This window comes from Mastomys coucha, unplaced genomic scaffold (assembly GCF_008632895.1).
Source record: "Mastomys coucha isolate ucsf_1 unplaced genomic scaffold, UCSF_Mcou_1 pScaffold13, whole genome shotgun sequence".
In the NCBI taxonomy this organism is placed as follows: Eukaryota; Metazoa; Chordata; class Mammalia; order Rodentia; family Muridae; genus Mastomys; species Mastomys coucha.
The window spans coordinates 61,691,032-61,701,345 of record NW_022196895.1 but is presented as its reverse complement, the minus strand read 5'-3'; positions in this window follow the sequence as shown (position 1 = coordinate 61,701,345).

Here is a 10,314-nt window from a genome sequence, read left to right as displayed (position 1 = left end):
TTGCCATGCTTGGGCCTTTTAGAGCCCTTCACACAGTAGGACCTCAGATCACCATGCAACCCAAGCTCCCTATCAGGGAGTGTTTAATGTCCTGTGTGGTCATTAGCTTGGATGGATGCAGCAGCTAAGTGTCCTGGAGTAGAAATGTTTTGTGAGAAACCACATCCAGACAGCTCCAGAGGGAACAGGTGTCTTGCATGAGCAGATGACTCTGGCTTGGCTCCTTTAATGAGTTGCCTCCTTTCCTTCAATGCACACCTTCGTTTCCTTCCAAGTCCCTCCCTCATGTGCGCCTCTGAAGAAGAAAAAAGAAAAGGAAAAAAACCTTCAGTCTAGATCATAGCACTACTTAAAAAGAGACAGCTATAAAGCCTTATATAGACATCCCAGAGGAAAATCTTCCCTTTTAGCAGAACTGTATGTCTCTGTACAGAAGAAATGCCAGAGACCTGAGGCTGCAGCGATCTGCAAACTGACTGACGAGCATGGGAAGGATCAGGACAGGAAAACTGATAAAGAGAGACAAGGAGCTTGGGAAGACCTCTCAAAATAGGCAAAGTCACAAAAATATTCCTATCCCAAGTGAATGGTTACATCTGTCTCATACCAGAAACATAATAACCACAAAACTAAATTATCCATGCATACAAGCCATTTCTCCTCTCCTTCCAATGCTTGCTCAATATTCCCATAACTTAGGTGGGCACAGTGGCAAGACAGAAGCTATACACTGGCTAACACATGGGCTTTACTTCCCCCCCCCGTTTCCCCTCCCCCAAGACTGACCTGAATAATGCCACCAGAGATTGCCTAGTCTGAAAACAGTAGAGACCAACAATGAGCCCCAATCTGGCAATTCCTTGCTTGGACTAGACAGCCACCGACCCTCAGATCAACTATACTGGATATCCTATTGTGGACAGAGCAGAGATTTGTGTTCCCTGATAGAGCCACATGATCTGCTTATGGATTTGCCTTCCTGTCTCTGGGGCTACTGCCAGCCCCACCACCTGTAGGCTAACAGTGTACCTTACTGTCATGGCTCTCTATACCACATCAGTATTGCTTCCGATCAAGGGGATAGATCTTATATCGTAGAACATACAGAAACCAGTTTATGCCTCTGCAGAAAACTGCTTTTTACCATATACCCCATCACTCATGAGCAACTGGGCTGAAGATAAAGGCGGATGGAAGGCTGGGCGTGGTGGCACACACCTACCATCAGCACATTCAAGAGGCTGAGGCAGGATTGTGAGGTCAGTGCTAATCTGAGCTACACAGCAAGACCATGGCTCAAGACAAATTTTTTGAGAGATTCTACAATGGTATGGAATGTTGACTTGGATGACCTTTGCATGATGCTGCTTCCACAGCCTGAAACTATGGCCCAGAAATTAAAATGACTGCCCCTTCTCACCCTTAAACCCAATCTATAATACATTCTCAATAATTTGCTTCTTACTGATAGCTCAAGCTGCACTGTTTGGAGATCTTGTCCCTCAAAGAGGAATGCTTCCAGAGGGGACACAGAAGATGAAGTAGCTTTCTCGTTCCTGTGGTTCCTTCTACCTCCAAACGAGAACGTATCAAAATGGCTGGAATAATTGGCCCTGATTACCAACAGAAAAGCCAAGTTGCTGCTGTGTAAGAGGACTGAAGATGGCTATGTATTGAGCCATCTGGATGCCTTTTAATTCTTCTGTGATCAAAAGAGAAAGTTAATTGAAATTACAGGGTATCAATGTCACGTTACAGAATGAAGAAGGAGACTCCCTCTTACAGTAGTTTACACCAAGAATGAGCCCAAATTTGAATTCTCCACTTCTCTTCCTTTGTCTTCCTTCTGGCTGTAGTTTGTGTTCTGTGGCCTGTCTGTTGTTAGCCTATTCAGTGTGTCTGATGTCTGTCCCTGTTGCCTGTCCCTGAGACGGAGCTTTGCTCTATATTTATTTTTACAGAAATCTTTAACAGAGATTGACAAGGGAAGAAGTAAACTATACTGACCATCAGCTGATTCAAAATAGTTGTCAAAAGCGCGCACATGTTACCAGCCTGTGTCCACAGGTTGCTTCCACCGCGTATGGGAGATTTCTTGTTTAAGTTTGCTTTCAATCTGTCAGCTCCTTCCAGTAAATGCTTACCACAACTCATATATACAGACACATGTGTGCACCCACCCACACACACACACACACACACACACACACTGTGAATGTCCTCACTTGGGAGAAAGTAGGAATAGCCCTCATGCAAAGCCCGGTTGTTTATTTAGAACTTATTTAGAAGAGCAAGGTTGTCGAATTGTTGTCTAGACTTTCAAGTGTATACACTATGAGCCCAAAGAGGTAAACCTGTGGCGTGGGCCTGTTACCAGCTTATGTCATCTTTCCAAATCTTCTCTTACTTGCCCTGCTGTGTGATAAAGATCTGAACCGTGGACACATTTCTCCTTTACTAACTGGCACAGTGATCCACCAACAGAAGGATGAAAGTAATTCCTCGCCTTTGAGTGAGATTTTGTTTAGTTTTTGTTCCAGTAGTATAGATCCAGTGGCAGGCAGAAGCCCATGCCCTGCTCATACCAAGCAAGTTATAATGGCATATTTATTCCACAGACTTCCTGGCACTGAATATCATCAGTACCCCAGCTGGCTTCTTGGTGAGTCACACTGGCACCCCAATGGGCAGTCTCCTCTCTCTACCTGTCCTGTTTGACAACCTCAGCCAACACAACCCAGAATTTCCTGAAGGAAAAAAAAAAGTCTCAGTTGAGATGTTAAAGATAATCAGGTTTATGGACCAAAAGAGATGTCCCAGTCATTGAAAGCACTGGCTACTTTCACAGAGGCCCTGGGTTCAGTTCCCAGCACATAATGGTGAGCAACCATCTCTAACTTCAGTGTCAGGGAATCTGATGTTCTCTCCTGGCTTCCATGGGCATCAGGTACACACTGTGCTTCTTGGTCACATTTGCAAGCAAAACACCCATACACATAAAATAAATCTCAAATAAATAAATAAATAAATAAATAAATAAATAAATAAATAAATAAATTTAAGAGAACCAAGTTGGCCTGTTGGTGTGTCTCTGAGACATTGTCTTGGTGGATAATTGATGCTGGAGTGCCCTGCCTACAGTAGATGATGGCACCATTCCTGGACAGGTGGTCCTGGCTGTATGTAAAAGCCAGCTGAACATTAGCCTGTAAGTCAGCAAGAAGGATTCCTTCATGATTTCTGCCTCGAGTTCCTGCTTCAGATCCTGTCATAATTCTCACCAATGATGGATTGTGACCTGAAAAATAAGCCAAGTACATCCTTCCCTGCTGTTTGCTCTCAAACAGAGTGTTTCATCAGAACAGCCCACACCTCTTGAGAAGTTTTCTACCATGCAGCACGCACTGCAGGCCCTCTTGCTACTTGATGGTTTTAAACCAAAACACAATATTATTTATTTCTCCTTTTTTTTTCCTGTGGAGAAATAGGCATGTGCATTTTCTTGTTAAACACCACAAACATAGGCCGAGATCACATACCCCTTTTTAATAATTCCCTCACCCCCTCGGGTGAGAGGATCAGAGGTGAAATTATTTAAAGAACTCTCACTAACAGCTGTTTAGCTCTCCTTAATGCATTAAATGAGCCGCTAAGAATTCAAAGATGAATGGTGGCCCTCAGAACCAATCAAATCGCTAGCATGCCACCATGATCGCCATACAGAGTAACAGAGTAACTTGATAAGCCTTAATCAAAGTACATCCTCTAGTTTAGAACCCTTGAGCACCTCCCTGTGGGCTTTTTGAGTAGGGTGAGTTACCGAAACGGGCAATTCTGTATCAGTCAAGTGCACCTTTCGATTTAGTATCAATTTTATTCTTGTAAAAATACCTGTATCTTAGATAACAGATAATTTTGAGTTCACAACCAACTTCCCCAATATAGCAGGCTATGACATAGCAAAGCTAAAACCTGAACTCAGGTCCACCAAATCCAAGCTGACTGTTAATCTACTACCCTCTCTGTTCTTATTCCCTTTGGGACCAAAGGGACCACATAAGCAGGCACAGCCCTGGTGGGTGGATGAGGGGCAGTGTCTTCTTCCAGTTGTCAGGTTCAAGTTGGTACCTGCACACCAAGGATGGCAGAACCAGAAGCAGCTGACGGTCACAAATACCAACAGAAACTCTGGACCCTGATCTGTCGGTACCTGATGGAGAAAGCTGAGATCCATTCTTAAAGGAGCACTAATCCGATGGCAGCTGAACAGTGACTGGGATCTTAGTCAGCCTGGGTAGAAACGCTGGAGCCACTGGGGAGGATGGAGTTGATCATCACAGGGCTGAGTCAGAGACACCTGGCTAATGATGCCAGACACCAGCCTTCTGAGTCATCATCTGCCTTCTCCACCTTCTACAGCCGAAGGAGGATATGCCTCAGAAGACATACACGGATATCCAGGATGTCATACCAACTGGGATGGGGTGGGGGAGGAGTGATTTGGGCTACCTCTCCCTCCTCCCTAGCCCCTCCTCACCTTACTGCTTAAGTGCTCTTGTCAAAGTAAGCCATTACTCAAATTACCACCGTTTCCTACCCCAGCCACCTCCTATGATTACCTCTCATTTTTGCTTGTAGTTGCTACAAAGAGTTTTACTACTTAAAAAAAAAAAAGTGTTAGAAATAGCAAGGAGTGAGGGTGGAATGGAAGATAACATTCAGGGACAAAAGACATTTTTCATGTCCCATGCTACTTGATGGTCATGCAACAGCCCAAAGCTCTTCTAACTTGGCATCAAAGCTTAAAATGCCTCAAAGAGAGAGAGAGAGAAAGAGAGAGAGAGAGAGAGAGAGAGAGAGAGAGAGAGAGAGAGAGAGAGAGAGAAAGAAAAAAAGAGTATCTCACATTGCAACATTGGCTGTCCTGGTACACAATATGTAGACAAGGCTGGCCTCAGACTCGTGGAATGCCACCTGCCTCTGCCCCTTGAGTGCTAGGATTAAAGGCGTTTGCCACAAGGCCGTTCTCTGGTGTGTGGTGTGTGTGTGTGTGTGTGTGTGTGTGTGTGTGTGTGTGTGTGTTTAAGATGCCAACAGGGCATCTTCTTACACTTGATACATTGATTGAATTTGATTGATATTAGAAGGCAGCAGCCAGGAAGCAAGGCATAGGTTATGTAGGTTGTCCCCTCCCATGTGGTACAGATTAGAGTCACCTTGAGCTATCCACTTTACCACTTAAACCTCAGTTTCTTTATCTGTAGAGACGAGTTTACAGTCTCAAGTGCACTCCGGCGAGTTTCACAACCATGGCCTCTCACAAACTCAAAGGTTAGCTTCATTCCCTATAATGTAGTGAGTCTTGAAGTCTGCTGGCTGCCTAGCTGCAGTCAAATGCAGTTGAGTACCAGTTCTAGCTCTTGGCTAAAGTGAGATGACTCTGAAACTCCCTCCTCTTCCTGCCCTTGCTCCCAGGTGGCAGGAAAGTTCAGAGATGTGACAGGGCTTGGGGCAGCAGCCCTTTGTACCAGACGTGCACTTCTGATCTGCCTCCAATGTGACCACTTGTCCTTTGAAGTGGAACCTGTTTAACTTCATCCCTAGGAGTCTGAGTCACTGGATTATGTCCTTGCTGCCTCCCTGGAGTGCCTAGGGTCCTGTTGGGCATTCTGGCCCTCCTAGCCACAAGAATCATTGGTGACTTTATCTGAAACCCTGGCTTTCTTTGAGTAGACCCATTCTGTCTTTGGCCTCTCTTGGACAACTTCCAAACCCCAGCTATATCAGATTGTCTTCCACTGTTGTGCTTGGGAACACTAGCTGAACTCTGGATGCAACCAGATCTGAAGGATGCGCTTTCCCAAAATAATTATTAGTCTGGGAAAGGACAGGTATTTTATAGCTTGTTCCACCTTTGAGGCTCAGCTGGAGTGCCAGGACAGCCCTTGTAACTTTCACTGGTCTCTCCAACCCTGCTCCTTGTGACTTAACTACAAGAGCTTTGAAGGAAGTTCAAAAGGTAATGGAGCATTCTAGGTATTCTTTTTCACATCCACTTCCCTTTGATCTTACGTCTGAATGGTGCCTTTGACCTTAGAAGTCAAAATTTCACCACCTGAGTCTCAGACCTCGCAAGACTCCCATGTTCCCAAAGAAACAATATTGTGTAGTCGACAATATTAGAACAGTATTTCAGTGGGTTCAAATGACAGTATTAAGAGAGCCAGACATGGGGCTGGAGAGATAATGATTAAGAGCACTGACTGCTCTTCCAGAGGTCCTGAGTTCAATTCCCAGCAAACACATGGTGGCTCACAACCATCTGTAATGGGATCTGATGCCCTCTTCTGGTGTGTCTGAAGAGAGCAACAGTGTACTCACATACATAAATAAATAAATCTTAAAAAAAAAAAAAAAAAAAAGAGCCAGACATAGAGATGTGTCCTCATGACTCGTATTGTTCTTGAACCTGAGGATTCAGCGGTTCGGGTGTGGGTGCCTGCATGATGTTTAATTCTAGTAGGAAGACAGTAAGCAAAATAATATAATAATAATAATGACAAAGATCATTTCATCTATTTCAAATGTTATAACTGATAAGAGACTGGTATTCTATACCCTAAGAGAAGAACATTATGGGCATGGGGATCAGAATTCACAAAAACCCTGAGATGGAAAAGAGCTTTAGCATAGGAAAATGCAGTGTACGCTCCATCTACGAAGGATGGGTAAGTCATAGGAACAGCGTAAAGACATTGCTCATGTATTGGAAATGGGATGGAATGGTGCATCTTCCAAAATGAAGATGATGGAAGAGAGGTAGGGACAATAAGATGTCATTTACATCATTTGTTCAGTTATTTATTCAAAGGATAAGCACTATAAGAAGCTCCAGAGGTTACAGTTTCTTTTTAAAATCACGACCCTGGTCCTCTAAAAGCCTATGAATACAGGTTTGGGTCCAATGGTAAAATACTCAATGGTAAACCATTTGGCATTAGACTCCAATACCAGCATTAAAAATGAAACCCTTATTAATCAAGGAGTAATGGAGACATACAAAAAATTACCTCGAAGGTGCAATGTCTTAAATGCACATGCATACACACACGCACACAATGTTTACTGCACTCTAGAGAGTCTGGAGGAAATGGAAACATGGGTAGACTTAAGGAGAGACAACGGTCAAGATTCCTGGACGCATGCTTTTCAAACCAAAGCTTCTGGGGACTAAAACAAAAAAAGCCATTGCTCTCTCATAAGTTGCGTTTCTTGTTATGAGAAATCCTGAGACCGTGGTCTTCGCTAGGAGTGTAAGAGCCTAGACAGTAGCATATGGAAGTCTGGAGTCCAGTTCCTAGTGGAAAAAAGGAAAAAGCAAAACCGATGAGATGTATTTTAAATGTCTGACTAAAGTCTCTGTAAATTGTCAAAGACTACAGTGAGTGAGATTCCAGGTGGGTGTGGCCAAGAAAATGGAACCACCCCTCGCTAGTTCTGGAGGTTTAGAAGTCTGGAAAGAAGATACCAGCAGAAGGAATGACTGAACCAGGTTCTCTGTGCTTCCAAGGTGAGAGGGAAAGATTGACAGAGAGCAAAAGGGAATATGCAGGCTCCCTCCAGTCTTTTCAGAAAGACACTGATCCCATCCACAAGAGCAGAGCCATCATGATGTAGTCACTCCAGAGTCTCTGCCCCCAGGACTGTTGCACTGGGTACTGAATCTCGAAGTGAATTTTCAGGAGATACAGACATGAAAAACATGGGCTCTAGCTAGTCCAGCAGATGGAATCAAGGAAAGAGACAGCCCCCAAAGGGTCAGGAAAACTGCCCAACGCTCATGGAAATATAAAATGGCAAAGCCATTTGGGATGCTGTCTACCAACTAACCAAGTTTTCAAATGGTTAAACAGAGATACCGATTCACTATTTCTATGTCTAAGACACCTAAGAGAAATGAAGTCCTATTAGCCAGTTTTTTCATCCCAATGACAAATTCCTAACCTAAAAACTTAAGGCTTAAGGAAAGGAGATTGATTTTGCTCCAGTTCCAGAGATATCAGCCCATGGTCAGATGGTTCTATTGATATATTTTTTTGATGGAAGCAAAGCATTATGGCAGCACAAATGTGAGTGTTCCAGGGGCTGCTCTTATCATGGTGGCCAGGAATCACAGGAAATAGTGTATGAAGGGAGCAGCGGACAGGACATCTTTCCAAGGTACACCCCCCAATGAACAGCTGCCTCCAAAGAAGTCCCACCTCCAAATAGCATCATCATATTATGAACCCATCAGGGATTAAACCATAAACAAGTCAGAACCCTCAAGATCCAAATTCTCTCAAAAGCCTGCTATCCAGCAACCAAATCCCCAACACATGAGCTCTCAGATATACAAGCCAAGCCATAACACATATATCCAAGGAGGGAAAAAAAACTGTATGTGTTAAAGCAGTACTGTCCTTAACAACAAAAATACTGGCGATAATCCTAAACTCACTATCCACCAATGAATAGACTAATAAAGTATAGTGTATCCATTCACATAAGTAAATAATCTTTAACAATGAGAAGGAAATGCAATACTGACATAAACTAAAATATTAGTAAAACTTGAAGGCATTGTGCCAAACAAATTAAACGAGTTACAGATATATTGTATGATTCCATTTATAAGAAACATTCAGAATAACTAAATCTATTGAAACAGTGTTATCTCACCAGAGGCAGGAGAGAGAGAGCGGGAAAGAATGGCAGGGAGGCGACAAGCAAAGGTATGGAGTTTCTTTCAGATGTGATGAAATTTCTCTAAAATTGTGTTGTTTCACAGCTTTGTGAGCACACTGAAAGACTCTAATGTGCTCCTAAATAGGTGAGTTGTAAGGTATGTAAACTATGTCTCGATAAATCTGATTTTTAAGATTTATTTTAGTTTTAATCACATTTATGGAGGTGGGATGTGTAGTGTGAGTGCAGGTGGCCATAGGGTCTAGAAGAGGGCTTTGGAGTTCCTGGAGCTGGAGTTACAGGTGGGTGGAAGCCATCCAGTGTAGGTCCTGGGAACCAACGTGATCCTCTGCAATACCTGCTTAATCACCAAGCCTTTGCTCAGCCTGTAAAGCAGAGTCCCATCCCATGACAGAACACACCACACACATTTGCATGGCTTTATTTTTTAATTTTTTTAAATGCTATGTGTGTGAGTGATTTGACTGCATGAATGCCTGTGCATCATGTGTGTTGTGCCTGGTCCCCACAGCCAGAAGAGGGCTTGAGATCTCCTGGGACTGGAGTAACATGGTAGAGGGCTACTATGCTCAAAACCAAACCTAGTCATCTGAAAGAACAGTCAGTGCTCTGACTGCTGAGTTCTCTCTCTCTCTCTCTCTCTCTCTCTCTCTCTCTCTCTCTCTTTCTCTCTCTTCCTCCTCTTCCTCCTCCTCTTCCTCCCCCTCCTCCTACTCCTTCTCCTCCTCCTCCTTCTCCTCCTCCTCCTTTTTTTAAGCAATGACAAAGACCCAATTAGGTCAACATTACATGTTCAAAGAATTGTCAGAACTAACAAAGTTGCCAGCATTCATGCGCAACTAAAAACAATTCTTAATTTATACTAACCTAGAAATGTATTGCCCTTGAAATAGTAATACCCCCTCCTTACTAAATACTTTTCCTTACTGAAAAAATGAAGTATGATGCATAATATGTATCATGGCACTATTAACTCCACAGCCAGCTGACACTATTTTGCTCACATTTTAAAACAATGGGAAACAGATCCGTCCTGGTCCCTTAACTCTCCCTGTTCAAGAGTTATGGGGTTAACCTTGGGTTACACTTCTGAGCCCCTTTGTCACAGATTTGTGAGTTTGTGAGTGGAGGTCACACAATAAAACCATTACATCTGCTTGTGTCTTGAGTTCGTGTGTATGTGTATATGTGTGTGCATGTCTGCAGGGTGTGTGTGTATGTGTATGTGTCTTTGAAAGTGTAATCTCATTTTGCTTTTCTAAACCTTCTTGAAGGGTTGATTTATCACTTCAAGGAGCGAGTGCTTGCCACGATGAGTGTGTGGAGAACGTGGTGGGGAGATCAGCTCTCTCATCTCCTATCAAGGCAGGAAATCCTTTGTCTCAGCTGCGCAGTGCTCCAGGATGGCTGGCTCGGGAGATTCTAGAAGGATCATTCCCTTCTCCCCACCTCCCATCTTGCTGCAGGAGTATTGGGATTACAGATGTGAGCCGCCACACCTGACTCTTTGTGAAGTAAGTCAGACTTAATTCATTGGGCTTATACTACAAGCACTTTATTCACTGA